A 16,369-nucleotide genomic window follows, 5' to 3' on the forward strand; every position below is an offset into this window, starting at 1 on the left:
CATCTCTTCCAGTAAACAATGTTGTTTGTTCATAGATTATACTTATTTTATCTTATTTGCCCTCAAGAAAAATAATGCCCTGTATGCATAGACAGCTCAATTGATTAAATTTTTTGATCCCAGTGTTCCACATGTTGGATGTTTACACTGCAAATCTCATTCAGACATTATTCTCAAGTTGGTTCTGAGTTCTCTTGAATAGCTGCATGTGTAAATTATTCAATAATGCTTATTTTTTAATAGTTTCCAAAAAGGTACAAAATATATTTTAAAAACTTTATCTGAAGTCATATGCTGGAAAGGAAAAAGGAAAATATATAACAGTGATTTTGGTGTGTGTGTGTGTATCTGTGAAAACTAGTTTTTTGTTTTGTTCACTTGGAAAAAATAATCAAGAAACTTCAGACAGAAAATACTGCCAAATTTTCAATCTTTTCCCAACCTTTGTCTTGGAACTAGCCAACTGTTTTTTCAGGTTTATTGAAATATAATTGACATATAATATTGTATAAATTTAAGATATACGTGTTGATTTGATACATTTATAAATTGCAAAATGGTTACCACCATAGTATTAGCTACCACCTCCATCCTGTTTATAATACTATTTATTTTTTGTGGCAAAAACATTCAAGTATGTAATGCAATATTATTAGCTAACACCACCATGCTGTATATTAGGTTCCTAAATCTGTTAATCTTATAACTGGGAGTTTGTATAATTTGAGCAATATCTCCCCATTTCCTCCATACACACACATTGGTAAACACCGCTCTACTCTCTATTTCTCTGAGTTTGTCCTTTTCAGAGTCCACATGTAAATGATATCATACAGTACCAAATATTTAAAAATATATATTAAGTCTCAGACTTCTTCAATATAAATTTCCCTAACTTTCAGAATATTTCAAATAAAAACAAATGAATAAGATGAAATTATCATGAACATATTATACCTATTAAACAACATTTTAAAAAGAGTGTTTTCATGAGCTATGTCAGTGATTCTCAAAGTATGGTCCATGTGCTGAATATCTTTAGAGGGTTGAAGCCAGCTTAATTAAGGCAGCTTTTTCTGCATTTTTTGATGCAATTATGGGGCCTAAAAGAGTGCCCATTCTTCAAAGTCAAAAATTGGCAGAACAGGCCCTTCAGTACCAAGTCAAACCAAAAGTAGATATAGTAGTGGTGTAGTATAATTCAAAAGATAAATTATTCAGCCCAAAAGGATTTCTCAAGTATTAACTAGTGCTGTTACCACTTATCCTTTAATTCAACAACTAACTTGAATTACTATGATGTGTCCTGCACAGTGATAGGCCTCTCTAGAGATGAAATGGTGAACAAGACAGATATGATCCCTGGCCTCATAGAACTTACATTCTAGCATGGGAAATAGACAATAAACAAAATTAAATAAGTAAATGATGTAGTATGTCAGAGATGGTGGTATGTGCTAAATAGAAAAAATAAAGCAAGGAAAGAAGATGAGTATGTCCAGAATTTGACTGTGTGTGTGTGTGTGTGTGTGTGTGTGTGTGTGTGTGTGTGTGTTGGGGAGGGGAGGTGATACAATTTTGAATAACATAGCTTAAGTATCTCTGATAACTTGAATTTTGAGCAAGAGCTTAAAGAAATAGAGAAAGTAAAGAGTGCAGATATCTGGAGGAAAAGATTCCAGATCAAGAGTAGTATAAACCAAGCACTATGGGAAATGGAAGATATGGATCTTGTCCTAAAGGAACTTACTACCTGGGTGGGTAGGAAAAAGATATATAATTAAATGTCCTCATAACACCCTGTGCTTACCTCTTTGTCCTTTTCCCAATGTATTTTAACTGCCCAGTTACTTGCCTCCTTTCCCTAATAGACCATGAGGCAGGGGTCGTGGTTTATCCATTTGTGTGTGTGTCTGTGTGTGTGTGTGTGTGTGCCTGCACTGTTAAGCACAGTATCTGGCAAAGTAGATGCTCAATAAACTAATGAATATGAATCATTTTAAGAAACAATACTGAAAAGTATAGCTCTGTAATGTCTTTCAAGGTATAAATATCTCCAGAAGTTCTGAAAATAAAAAATAAGTGAGAGCTGAAATTGTCAGTGTAGGTTGCATGGAGGAAAATACACTTCAGGTTAGTGATGGGAATAGTGTGAATTGAGATGGGAGAAGCAATTCTCTCCTTCAGAATCAGAAAGTTGGAAAACTGCTTATTTTATAAAAGGCTAGAGAGGTCTCAGAAAAGTGTCCTATTTCTCAAATGTACCACTGAAGAATAAGTGATTGTGAAATTTATCATAGAAGATATTGACCCCAAGAAGGAATATACCTGCCAAAACGGATTCCTTATGGTTTACAGGGCCAAAATTCATAATCAGAGTCTAGGAGCCATTACTTATAGAGGCCTCTCATGTACACTGCCTATCAGGAAGAAACAACAGACTGAGCTGTCAAGCCTCCTATACTGTGGTCCTGCCCTCTGAGCTGACCCTTATAAAGGAGTTCCTGGAATCACATTTTGAACTATGGGCTGACACCTGCCCCATCCAATTGGAACTACACAGCTACATCCTCATTTGCATCTTTACCAATCAGAGTGGCCCCATAACAATCAATCAGAACCAGTGCTTCTAATCAATCAGGACAGTGCTATTTGAACCAAACTTGCAATTTTGATTCTTCATTTGCATAAACATGGACCAATTAGGGACCAGGGTGGGCATCTTTTATAAGGGAGCTTCTCCTTTGTCTTGAAGGCTGCATTTCCATGTTTTGCAAACTGTTTACCTGAATAAAATCTCTACCCTTTCTTCACCCTAGATTGGGGGCTCCTGTTGGCATTATATTGGTGACAGTGAACTTTTTGTTGACAAAGATGAACTTTAAGCCTGAAAATTAAAGCCTCATAAGTATACCCTGCTAGAATCCAGGTTTCCTAAAACCCGCTAGCATTAATGCTATTGGTTAATCACTCCTTCCAGGAGCTTATGTCTCCCTACATTAGTTCTGTGAAATCAGTGAGGCTATAGAAACCTAATGACAACCTTTAATCAAAACTTTAATTCCAAAATTTAAACTTACAGAATCTTGATTCAGTGAATATGAGAGGCAGACATTCCTCAGTGTACTAAAACATTAGGAAAGAGCCTTGTCAAGTGCCTTTCTAGTATCATCATAGTTTTATTTCATTACTAGGAGCTCAGCATGCGAATTCGCATGGTGCTGCCCACCCTCGAGTTGCCTCGGGCTGGTCCCACCTTCTCCCACCTCCCTGCTCCCACCTCCCTACTTCTGTACCGTCTCCTGTCTCCAGAGCAATGCCTGAGGTGTGTGCAGGCAGCCACCTGATGATAGGAGCTAATAAAGAGGTAATATGCTAATGGTCTGGTCATGATGCTTTACTGTGTCCCAGCTAATTTACATATTACCTCTTTTTATGTATAGATTATCTGGTCAGGGTGCAGATTTATATTCCAGTCCCTTCTATGCCTGAATATAAAAATTCTTTCTGCCAATTTTGCCAATTTCTATTTACCAGCCATTGATTTTTCTAGCGTGTTTCCAAATGGAGCTTGAAATTGACATGCCTTTTTATTTTATTTACTTTCCTCTATCTTGGCCAGTCCAAAAAAGAGGAACTGATTTGTGGGTACAGAACAAGTGCTGCCATTGGAATTATTCTGCTCTGGCATTCATGGAGAAGTTGGTGAACATCAGATTACCCTGATTAAAAAGAAAAACATGTTCCACCTCATTCGCCCTGCTCATAATTCTGTGCACATCCTAAATTTCAAAGAAAGAGTTAAAAAAATAAAAACATATTTAGAAGTCTTCACTAGAACAAAATAAAGGTTGGGAAAGAAATTTGAATTAAAGGTGCAATTCAGGGAATGACACTCATTTCTGTATATTTGGTTCCAGCTAATTTGAGAGTAGTGATGATAAACCTTATATCATCAATAAAGAGTTTTTAAGAGTATATAAAATTATAGGGGAAAACTATTTTTTAAATATATTTTATTGATTTTTTTAAAGAGAGGAATGGTGATGGATAGAGAGTTAGAAACATCTATCAGCTGCCTCCTGCACACTACCTACTGGGTATGTGCCCGCAACCAAGGTACATGCCCCTAACCAGAATCAAACCTGGGACCCTTGAGTGCAGGCCGACACTCTATCGATTGAACCAAACCGGTTAGGGCAGGGGAAACTATTTAAAACAATTACTTTCAAGCCTCCTTATACATACCAAAAGGACTCATTTGCTGATATCATATATCATTTTTTTTTCTTATGTCAGATCAAGGTTTGTATCCTCTCTTTAACATATTCATTGTTATCTCCCCACAGGAAGATTATACACTCACCCTATTGTCTTATGGCTTAGACATATGACTTGCTTTGGCCAATGCAACATGCATGAAAGTGATGTATGCTATCTCCTAGAACTTTAAAGATCAAAGGATCTATCTAGCACCTTACTCTTTTCCTTCTGAAATGAAAATTTTAGTGTCCCAGTTGGGAACTGTTCCTTTAGCCTAGGTCCCCAAGTGAAGGGAAATCATGGAACAGACCTGCAGTCAACCTGTAGAAAACTCCTAAGTGATAAATCATATTTGTTTTTATAAGCCACTGAGATCTTGGGGTTGTTCATTACTGCAGATAACTTAAATATAACAGGAGAATTTCTAGAAGTCAACACAGTATATATGCTTGAAGGTAATGAGACATTATAAGTGTCTCTATAAATACACATTTTAAAATGTCTTACTTTGAAGTCCCATTTATATTGCTCTACTATCTCTAGTTGCCTGGATATGAATCTGTATATCTTTTGTTTTTGTGGTATAGTATTCTTGGCGTTGACATTTTCCATATATATATATATATATTTTTTATCTTTGAGCTCAACTTTCATGGTGATGTGGGCATATTTTCTTCAGAAGACACAAATAGACCATGGATTGTGATGGCCTCTTCGGCATGGTTTCATAAATGCTCCTGCCTGAGTACTAAAAGATTCACCATTTCCAATCCAGTTTTCACATCTATTTATTAGTTTTAGGTCCCTACAACTCAAGGTAGGGCTCTACTTTCTATCATGTGACATAAAGCTTAGGGTAATTAGTAAATTATCTGCAAGCCCCTTAGCCAGTCAGCAGAGATTGTGTGGTAGCTATTCATAAAGAATACAATACTTTTCTTGCTCTTGGAAACATTTAGGAAACCTAATCCCCACTCCTTGCCCTTTAAGGAGGTTGTGATATTGACAATAGACCAGAGGCAGATTTACCATGTAGCTAATAAAGCTTGGGTTTCAGGGCCTCACTTAAATGGGCTCCTTCTATGTCCCAAGGAATGGCCCTAGAAATGTGTCCATACCATCATGGATTTGGGTGAAATTGAAAAGTAAGATACTTTTTTTAAAGCAGAGATGTATAAATTGCATAAGTTTCATGTCTTAGAAAAATTGAAATTACTTGTGCTAACCAGTAAAGCATTAGATTTCCAGCCCCTAAGGTAAGGTGTGTTCAGAGACCAGATCCTTGAGATTTTATTATCCTTCAGTTATCACTCACCACTTTAGATATAGGTTTATGTGTTTGTTTTCATTTCTAACATCTACATATATCCTTTTTGTTCTTTCAATATTTGCCTATATACAGTAAAATATAGGCTGTCCCAAAAAAAGTATACACACACTTTGAATAATTATAAAGGAAGTGTTTATTAAAATACATTTCATTTTCAAAATTGAGCTATCAGTTATTAAAGTGCATATACATTTTTTGGGACACCCTGTATATATAGTATCCAGAATTGTGTATGTTTGTAGTGGTTGTATTTTCTTTCTGATTAGTCCACCCTCTTGGTCAGAATTTATACATGACACTAAACTATGCATGTCTTTCTCAATAACATACAATTTAACAATAGTAATGCCCAGCACGAGTCTGTTTTGATGCTAGTTACTGTGGAGAATACAAAATAAGACAAAACCAGAATTGATGCTGTTAAGGAACTTATAATTTAATTAATACTATAAGTCCAACCTCTAGAAAATAGTTAAAATAATTGAATTAAAGTGTACAAAAGCATTCTCTCAAGATGTTAACTGACATAAGAGTCAGAAGTTCTGACATATAATGAAAATTAACTTAAAGAGAAAGAATCACCCATGTTAATATTTTGTTAACGTCTAATGTGTCTATTTGGATTCTAATCTCCTTTGTGTATCTTATTCAGAATCTTTCCAAGGTCTTTCCTGCTCTCTTTATACAAAGGAGCTTAGAATTAGGCATACTACACTGAGTAAAAGCTATAGAAATTTTTCAGAAAAAACATACAGAAGGATAATAATAACTTTGAAATTTAAAGTAATGGAAAAAGTTATCTACAGCCAAATTACTCATGGTAAGGATAAAAGATGATGTTAGAATTTGAAAGTATCTTAAAGGTCAACAGGACAATGCCTTCATTGTATAGATGAAGAAATTAAGGACAAAAAAGGACTAAATGGCAATACCTGTTACTATATTTTGACCTTTGTGTCCCAGATTTGTACTATAATGTGAGAGCTAAAAGCATATCATTTGTAGTGGTTGTATTTTCTTTCTGATTAGTCCACCCTCTTGGCCAGAATTCATACATGACACTAAATTATGCATGTCTTTCTCAATAACATACAATTTAACAATAATAATTCCCAGCATGAGTCTGTTTAGAAGAGGCTATCTTCAGGTTTCTTCCTACATTTCTAAACCATATAGGCAACCTCATTATAATGAACAAAAACTGAGTATATGACTTGAGTAAAAAATATTTCTAAAAAAAATGACTTTTTGATTCACTAACCTGAATTAGTGAGATTTACATGAGCAGAAACAAACTTTTTCAAGTGATTTTTACATACTCTGAAACTTTTAAAAATCATGAGTTTTCACTATTCCACCAAATGAGGATACAAGAAGTTGGCAGTCTGTAAACCTGAAGCAGACTCTCACCAGAAACCAACCATGCTGGCACCCTGGTATCAAACCTCCAGTCTCCAGAACTTCAATAAATAAAGTAAAAATTAAAAAAAAGAGGGTGGAGTAAGTGGACGCTACACTGACACTCTCCCAGAACCAAACTTGATATACAACTAAAATACAGAAAAACCACCTTGAAAATCTACTGAAAACTAGCTGAAGAGAACCCTGAAAACAAAGGCTGGAAAGTGGAGACTGCATAGAGAATGGTACGAAGTGTAGATACGCAAAAGGGCTGGACAGGCTCCCACACACAGAAGCTGATGTTCCAGAGGGATATCTCAGCTGTAGGCGGTCCTCACTGAGAACCCTGGGGTCTAAAACCCAAGCTGGGCACCTGATCCCAGAGCATCAGAACTGAGAAAGGTGCCCATACAACATCTTGCTGTGAAAAGCAGCAGGGTTGCTGTTTGCCAGTGAGAGACAGCTGGAAATACAGGCAGTCTCTTAAAGGGACAGTACATAAAATTTTGTGTGCAGACATTGACCTTGGGCTCTGGCAGAGGGAGGGCAGAGTGGACTGGAGATTTGTGAGGAGAGTCGAGGGTTGAGGGATATGGGATTGGAGCTTGGAGGCCAGCCATGATGGTTTCCTGCCGGGGTCCAACCCCAGCGGGTCCAGGGGTCCCCAAAGGTGTGGACGGAGTCGGCGAAGAAGGTACGACAAGGATGCAGCGTTCAGCTGATCAGCAGCCTAGCCAGGATCTCCAGCCAGGATCTCCAGAGAGGTTCTGCTTCAGATCTCCAGCCAGGTTCTGTGTCCATGTTCTCTTGCTAGGTTCTCCAGGTTCTCCAGCCAGGTTCTGTAGCCATGTTCCCTCGATAGGTTCTCCAGCCAGGTTCTGTCCAGGTTCTCCAGCCAGGTTCAGTCACCAGGTTCTAGTCAGGTTCTCTTGCCAATTTCTGTAGTCAGGTTCAGTCCAGGATCTTTTGCCATGTTCTCTCGCTAGGTTCTGAGGCCAGTTTCTGTCCAGTATCTTTTGCCATGTTCTCTCCAGCGAAGTTCTTCTGTCTCTAGAGAACGTTCTGTGTAGGTTCTGTGCCTAGGTTCCGTCTCTCTTGGTTCCGTATTCTAAGTTCTGTCTCTTACTGTCTTATTACATCTGTATTTATACCAGTTGATACAATCCTATCAATCTCTATTACAAAGGTTAGGGCGTTTCTTATCTCCATTCCAGGGAGTAAAGATTATGTAGCTTAAGCTTGATTGTTCGTAGTTAAAGTGATTAATTACCCACCTGGCACTAGTTAAGAGGTTTTATTCCCTCCCTAACTTCAGGGGAAAATCCCTACCTGGGGAAACAACCTTTCTCAGAGACCTTGGTTAAAACACATAGTGCCAAGAAGGTGAGCAAACATATTAAGAACAGTATGCCATATATGCCAGGTCCCTTGAAACAGCAAGCATGGACCGGCTCCAGGCAAACGGGGTCCAACCCCAGCGGGTCCAGGGGTCCCCAAAGGTGTGGACGGAGTCGGCGAAGAAGGAAGGACACGGAGACAGCGTTCAGTTGATCAGCAGCCTAGCCAGGATCTCTAGCCAGGATCTCCAGCCAAGTTCTGGTCTGGATCTCCAGCGAAGTTCTGCTGTTTATTGTTTTGTTACATCCGTATTTATACCAGTTGATTTTAATCCTGTCAATTTCTATTACAAAGGTTAGGGCGTTTCTTATCTCCATACCAGGGAGTAAAGATTATGTAGCTTAAGCATGATTGTTTGTAGTGATTAACTACCCGCCTGGCACTTAGTTAAGGAGTTTCATCCCCTCCCTGACTTCAGGGAAAAATTCCTACCTGGGGAAACAACCTTTCTAGGAGAGGCATCCCCTCCCTGACTTCAGGGAAAAATTCCTACCTGGGGAAACAACCTTTCTCGGAGAGGTGACCTTGGTTAAAACACACAGCGCTAAGGGGAGCAAACATATTAAGAACAGTATGCTATATACACCAGGTCCCTTGAAACATATGCTGTGCAGATGTTTCTATCCTGCAGCGACTGTGTCAAGCAGCAAGGATGGACCGGCTTCCGGCAGTTTCCTGTGCTGAGTCATTTCCTCACACTGTGGAGGACATCTTTCTCCCATGGACCTTTGCTATTCAGGTGGATTTTGCCTGGGGAAAAGGTAGTCGCCATACCCTGTTGGAAGACCTCTTGGCCCACAACATGATGGATAGCCTGAGGCTAATCAAGGCAGGTATCAATCAGACTGTAGGCAGAGGTAGGTCTCTGGAGGCTTGAATCTTTGTCTCATGTAATCCTGGGCTAGGAAAAGCAGAGCCTGGTGCACATTTTGGTCCTTTCCAAAGGCACCAACCCCAGGAGAGGGAAGCACAAGCTGTGGATTGATAATAGTCCCAAACAGGGCACTCAGGCCAGTTAGAAACAACATCTGACATTGCCCTGCAATAGAGATAGGGAATCATATCACATCTACCTTATACACAAACACAAGCACAAACAGGCAGCCAAAATGGGGAAATAAAAAAATAAAATCTCCGAATGACAAAACAAGATAATTCTCTAAAAGAAGAGCTAAACAAAATGTAAATAAGAAATTTATCTGATATAGAGTTCAGAATAATGATGGCAAAGATGCTCAACAGCATGAGAAAAGATATAGTAACTATGAAAAAGATCAGTCAGAAATAAAGAATGACATACCACTAATTCAGAACACATTGGAAGGAATACACAGCAGATTAGGGGAAGCCAAGGTTCAGATCAGTGAATTAGAAAACAGGGTAGAAAAAAATCACTCAATCAGAGAACCAAAATGAAAAAGTAGAAGGACAGCTTAAGGGAGCTCTGGGACAACATGGAACAAAACAATATTCACATAATTGGAGTGACAGAAGGAGTAGAAAGTGAGCAAGGGATAGGGAATGTGTTTGAAGAAATAATGGCAGAAAACTTCACTAACCTGGTGAAAGAAAAAGTCACACAGGTCCAGGAGGCAAAGACAGTCCCAAGCAAGAAGAACCTAAATAGGCCCATATCCTGACACATTATAATTAAAATGCCAAAAATTTTAAAAAGAGAGAATCTTAAAGGCAGCAAGAGAAAAGCAATTTGTTATGTACAAAGGAGCTCCCATAAGGCTATCAGAAGTTTCTCATCAGAAACTCTGCAGGCCAGAAGGGAATGGCATGAAGTACCCAAGATAAAGAAAGGCAAGGATCTGATACCGAGATTACTATATACAGCAAGGCTATCATTCAAAATAGATGGTGAAATAAAGAGCTTCCTGGACAAAAAAAAAAAAAAAAAAAAAAAGGCTAAAGGAGTTTATCACTAACAAACTAGTACTGCAACAAATGCTAAAGGAATTACTGTCATAAGGAGAAATAGAGAAAGAAACATAAACATATAGAATTAAAATGGCAATAAATGAGTACCAATGGATAGTAACCTTGAATGTAAATTGCTTAAATACTCCAATCAAAAGACATATGGTAGTTGAATGAATACAATACAAAAACATGGCCTAAATATATGCTGTCTACAAAATAACCACTTCAGAAAAAAAGACTCTCACAGTATAAAAGTTAAGGGATGAAAAAAGTTTCCATGCAAATGGAAAAAAAAAGCTGGGGTAGCAATACTCATATCTGACAAAATAGACTTAAAAGTGAAGCCCATCACAAGTGACAATAAAGGTAACTTCATAATACTAAAGGGATCAATAAAACAAGAAGATATAACCCTGGTAAACATATATGCACCCAATATAAGAGTACCTAAATATATATACAAAAAAGTTTAGATGACTTTAAGTGATTGACAGCTATTTAGTCATAGTAGAGGACTTTAACACCTCACAGACTTCACTGGATAGATCTGCTAGACACAAAATTAACAAGGAAAAGGTAACTCTATATGACACATGGGATCAGATGGATTTAATTGACATTTATAGAACATTTCACTTCAGAGCTGGAGAATATATTGTTCTCAAGGGCACAGGCATAATTCTCAAAGATAGACCACATCTTAGGACACAAAAAATTCTCTACAAGTTCAAAAATATTGGAATCATATTAAGCACCTTCTCAAATCACAAGTGATTGGAATTAGAAATCAACTACACTAAAAACACTCAAGCACATGAAAGCTAAATTTCTTGTTGTTAAACAATGAATGGGTTACCAATGAGATCAACAAAGAAATCAAAAACTTTCTGGAAACAAATGAAAATGGACACACAACAAACCTAAATCTCTAGAACACAGCAAAAGCATTCCTGAGAGGGAAGTTCATAGTACTACTGGTCTACCTCAAAAACTAAAAAAATAGTAATACAACTTAAAGAATTAGAAAGAGAACAACAAAAAAGCCCAAACTAAGTAGAAGGAAGGACGTAATAAAGATTAGAGCAGAAATTAATGACATAGAGGCTAAAAAAAATATAAAAAATGAAATAAAACCAATATCTGCTTATTTAAAAAAGATAACCAAGATTACTTAAATGTTAGCCAGACTCATCAAGAAACAAAGAGAGAGGACCCAAATAAATAAAATATAAAACAAAAGCAGAGAATTAACAACTGACACCACAGAAATAGAAAGGATTTTTAGATAATACTATGAACAACTATATGACAACAAGATGGATAATGTGGATGAAATGAACAAATTCTTAGAAAAGTACAATCTCCCAAAACTGACTGAGGACAAATCTCATAACCTGAACAGGCCAATAACAATTGATGAAATAGACACATTAATAGAAAAAAAACAAAACAAAAGGTTCAGCAAAAAAAGGTCTGGTCTACCGAAACCGGTTTGGCTCAGTGGATAGAGCTTTGGCCTGCGGACTGGAGGGTCCCGGGTTCGGTTCCAGTCAGGGGCATGTACCCAGATTGCAGGCACATCCCCACTGGGAGATATGCAGGGGGAAGCTGATTGATGTTTCTCTCTCATCGATGTTTCTAACTCTCTATCTCTCTCCCTTCCTCTCTGTAAAAAATCAATAAAATATATTTTTAAAAAAAGGTCTGGTCTATATGGTTTCATAGGGAAGATTTAGCAAACATTCAAAGAAGAACTGACACCTACCCTCCTAAAACTATTCTAAAAATTCCAAGAAGAAGAAACACGTCCAAGCTCTTTTTAGCAGGCCAACATTATCCTAATTCCAAAACCAGATATGGACACTATAAAGACAGAGAATTACAAGTCAATATCCCTGATGAACACAGATGCTAAAATGCTCAACAAAATATTAGCAAATCAGATCCAGCAATATATTAAATGGATCATACGCCATGACCAAGTGGGTTTTATTCCAGGGATTCAAGTCTAATACAATATTCACAAATCAATAAATGTGATACATCACATAAACATACTGAAAGACAAAAATCACATGATCATATCAATAGACACAAAAAAAGCAGTTGGCAAAATCCAACATCCATATTTTATAAAAGCTCTCAGCAAAGTGGGAAAGAGGGATCATATCTCAACATAATAAAGGCCATCTTATCTAATAAAAGAGAAACATGCAAATTGACCTTACCTCTGCCGCTATGCTCACAAGCCACACCCACAAGCCATGCCCACAAGCCCATCAGGATCAAGTATACAAATAAACCCAACCAAGATGACAGCGGCCATGGAGCTGGAGTGAGCAGAGGCTTGGGTTGCCCCTGGCGATGGAGGAAGCCAAGCTTCCCACCTGCCCTGGCCAGCTGTGGGCTCCACTCATGGCTACAAAGTTGCAATTACAGAAGACAAATAAATCCCAGATACTGGCTTCCAGAAGCTGTGGCCTCCACTCAAGGAGTGTCTGGGAGCCTGGGTTGCCCAGGGCCATGGCCAGCCAGCAAACAGCCATCAGCCCCTCACCCAGGCTGGCTTGGAACCCCAGTGGAGACCCCCACCCTGAAGGGGGTGTGGCCAGCTTGAAAACAGCCCTCAGCCCCTCACCCAGGCTGGCCATGCCCCCGCAGCAGAGACCCTCACCCCATGTGGATGTGGCCAGCCTGCATACCACCACAGGCCCCTTGCCCAGGCTGCCCCAAGCCCCAAGGGGACCTCCACCCTGATCCGGGACACCCTTCAGGGCAAACCAGCCGGCCCCCACCCATGCACTAGCCCTCTATACTAATAAAAGGGTAATATGCTAATTAGACTGGGAGACCTCTCGGACCTTCTTCTGAACAAAGCCATGGTGGCAGGGCTGAGGTAAAGGTGGTTAGAGGCCAAGAGGGGAGGGCAGTTGTGGGTGATCAGGCTGGTGGGGGGCAGGGCCCTTGGGGCTAAGCAGACCAGCAGGGGTCCAATTGGGGGCAAGCAGGCCATCAGTGGGGGTCAGTTGGAGGTGATCAGGACAGCGGGGGGGGCAGTTTGGAGTGAGCAGGCCATCATGGGGGTAGTTGGGGGCAAGCAGGCCAGTGGGGAGGGGAGGTGGGGGTGAGCAGGCAAGCAGGGGGGGGAAGTTGGGGGTGATCAGGCTGGCAGGAGGGGACATTTGGGGGCATGCAGGCTGGCAGCGGGGGGCAGTTGGGGGTGAGCAAGCCAGCAGGCAGGCAGGTGAGTGGTTAGGAGCCAGCAGTCCCAGATTGTGAGAGGGATGTCTGACTGTCAGTTTAGGCCCAATTCCTGTAAACTGGCAGTAGGACATCCTTCAAGGGGTCCCAGATTGGAGAGGGTGCAGGCCGGGCTGAGGAATACCCCTCCCCCATGCATGAGAGATGCAAATTAAAACAACAATGAGTTATCACCTCATACCATCAACAAATGACAAGTCTTGATGAGGACGTGGAAAAAAGGGAACCCTAGTACACTGCTTGTGGGAATGCAGATTGGTGCAGCCATTATGGAAAACAGTATGAAGTTTCTTCAAAATATAAAAAATGGAACTGCCATTTGCTTTCACCCAGTTATCCTATTTCTAGGGATATATACTAAGAAACCCAAAACACCAATCAGAAAGAATGCATGCACCCCTATGCTCATAGCAATGCAATTTACGATATCTAAGATCTGGAAATAGCCCAAATGCCCATCAGTAGACAAGTGGCTAAAAAACAAACAAACAAAAAAACAAAAACTGTGGTATAGCTGCACCGTGGAATATTGTGCAGCAGTAAAAGAGGATCTCAAAAAAATAATAAAATAAAAAAGAAGGATCTCTTACCCTTGAGACAACATGGAGGGACCTCGAGAGTATTATGCTAAGTGAAATAATCCAGTCAGAGAAAGACAAGTATCACATGATAGCACTCATATGTGGAACCTAATGAACAAAATATACTGATGAACAAAATAGATCCAGATACATAGAAGCATGGAACTGACTGTGGAATCTAAGATGGAATGTGGGGGAGGGTGGCTGTGTGGGACTCTTTAACAAAAGAACTTGTATACATATATGCATAATAAATGGACACAGAGAATAGGGTGTTGAAGGCCTTGGGGCAGGGGGGGGGCGGGTAGAAAAGGTCAATGATGGAAAAAAGGGAACATATGTAATACTTTCAATATAAAGATTTAATTTAAAATATGTGTTTACTTTTGAGCAGTTAAGAACTTATATGAATAGTTATTTAGTTTATTTCCCCACCCCCCATATATTTGTCTTTCAGGCAGATGTGAAAATGCTGCCCAGATTCTTAGAATCAAGGTCACAAAAGAACTGGTTACACAATTAGGGTAATTTCACAGGGTATTTTCACAGAGAACTCAGTTCCTTAGTGCCATTTATATAGAAAGATATAAAGAGCTACATAAGTCATGAAAATGACTTTCATACTCATTACTGACAATTTAGAAATGAGAAAAAAAAAAACCCTGAAGTTTTCCTGGAGACAATTTTCTCTCTCAGGAGGACATGCTAGAGCTAGAGTTTTAGTTGAACCAATAAAACAAGGAATCCTGAGAAAAATCACACAAAGAAAAAAAATATTACCCTGATGATTCTCCCCAGTAGTATAAGGAAAAATTTTCATGAAGGTAGGATATGATCAGGAGATGTGTATGGCAGCATATATAGGAAGTTAAAATCAGACTGTAGAGTCAGCCAAAATAGGGATTAAATCCCAGTTGCCTGATTTATGATGTGGACTTAAATCAGCTACTTAAGATCTCTGATTCTGTTTCTGCATCTGTAAATTTATAGTATCTTTTTTGTAATAATCCAGTTAAGATGCTTAATATAGTACCTGGCACATAATAAAAACTCAGTACTTGTTATGCATATATAAAATGTATTTATATATTTATTTATATAGTTATCTATACTAATAAAAGCCTAGGTGGCCCTCACGCACTAACATCATCACAAGATGGCCACCCCCATGTCATCACAAGATGGCCACCCCCATGTCATCACAAGATGGCCACCCCCACGTTTTCACAATATGGCCGCCACAAGATGGCCACCACAAGATGGCTGGCAGGGGAGGGCAGTTGGGGGTGATCAGGCTGGCAGGCAGAAGCGGTTAGGGGCAATCAGACAGGCAGGCAGGTGAGTGGTTAGGAGCCAGCAGTCCCAGATTGTAAGAGGGATGTCCCAGATTGGAGAGGGTGCAGGCTGGGCTGAGGGACACCCCCTCAGTGCACGAATTCCGTGCACCGGGCCTCTAGTCCTATATAATATAGAGCTAATATGCAATTGGTCATCGCGCCCTTGCACCCTCATGCTCTCGCACCAGAGCCGGAGGACCTGAGGCTAGGATGGGGGACCAGAGGCTGCGCCCCCCAACCCTGGCACTGGGGCCAGGGGACCTGAGTCTACACCTCTTGCCCCAGCACCAGGGCCAGGGGACCTGAGCCTGGGCTGGGGGAACTGAGGCCATGACCCTGCCCCGGCACCAGGCCAGGGGACCTGAGGCTGCACCAGGGTACCTGAGGCTGCACCCCCCACCTGGCACCAGGTCAGGGCTTGACGGGGGACCTGAGGCTGCACCCCCCGCCCTGCAGGGCTTGACGGGGGTGGGGCCAATGGGGTCTGGGTCTCACGTGATTTCAAGGTGCGTGGAAGTGGTCAAGGACTTGACTCTGAGTCCCACGGCATGCCCCAGACTGACAGAAGGAAGATTTTCATATACATTTTACTAATTTTCTTTAATCTCTGACACTTCTATTAGAGAAAGGGCAAATAGCAATATTAAAATATTTCCTCTAATTAGTTTCCTTTTAATGTGCACAAATTTCATGCACTGGGCCACTAGTCTATAATAATGAAAGCATAATATGCTAATTAGACCGGATATCCTTCCAGACGACCTCCTGGACGAAGCCGGGGCTGTGAGGGAAATCCTGGTTCCAGGTGCCAGGGGGAAGCCAGTGCCAGCAGCCAGGGGAAGAAAGAAGGAAGGCCTACTCTTTCACAA

The sequence above is a fragment of the Myotis myotis genome, unplaced genomic scaffold (assembly GCF_014108235.1).
Source record: "Myotis myotis isolate mMyoMyo1 unplaced genomic scaffold, mMyoMyo1.p scaffold_m19_p_4, whole genome shotgun sequence".
Taxonomy (NCBI): Eukaryota; Metazoa; Chordata; class Mammalia; order Chiroptera; family Vespertilionidae; genus Myotis; species Myotis myotis.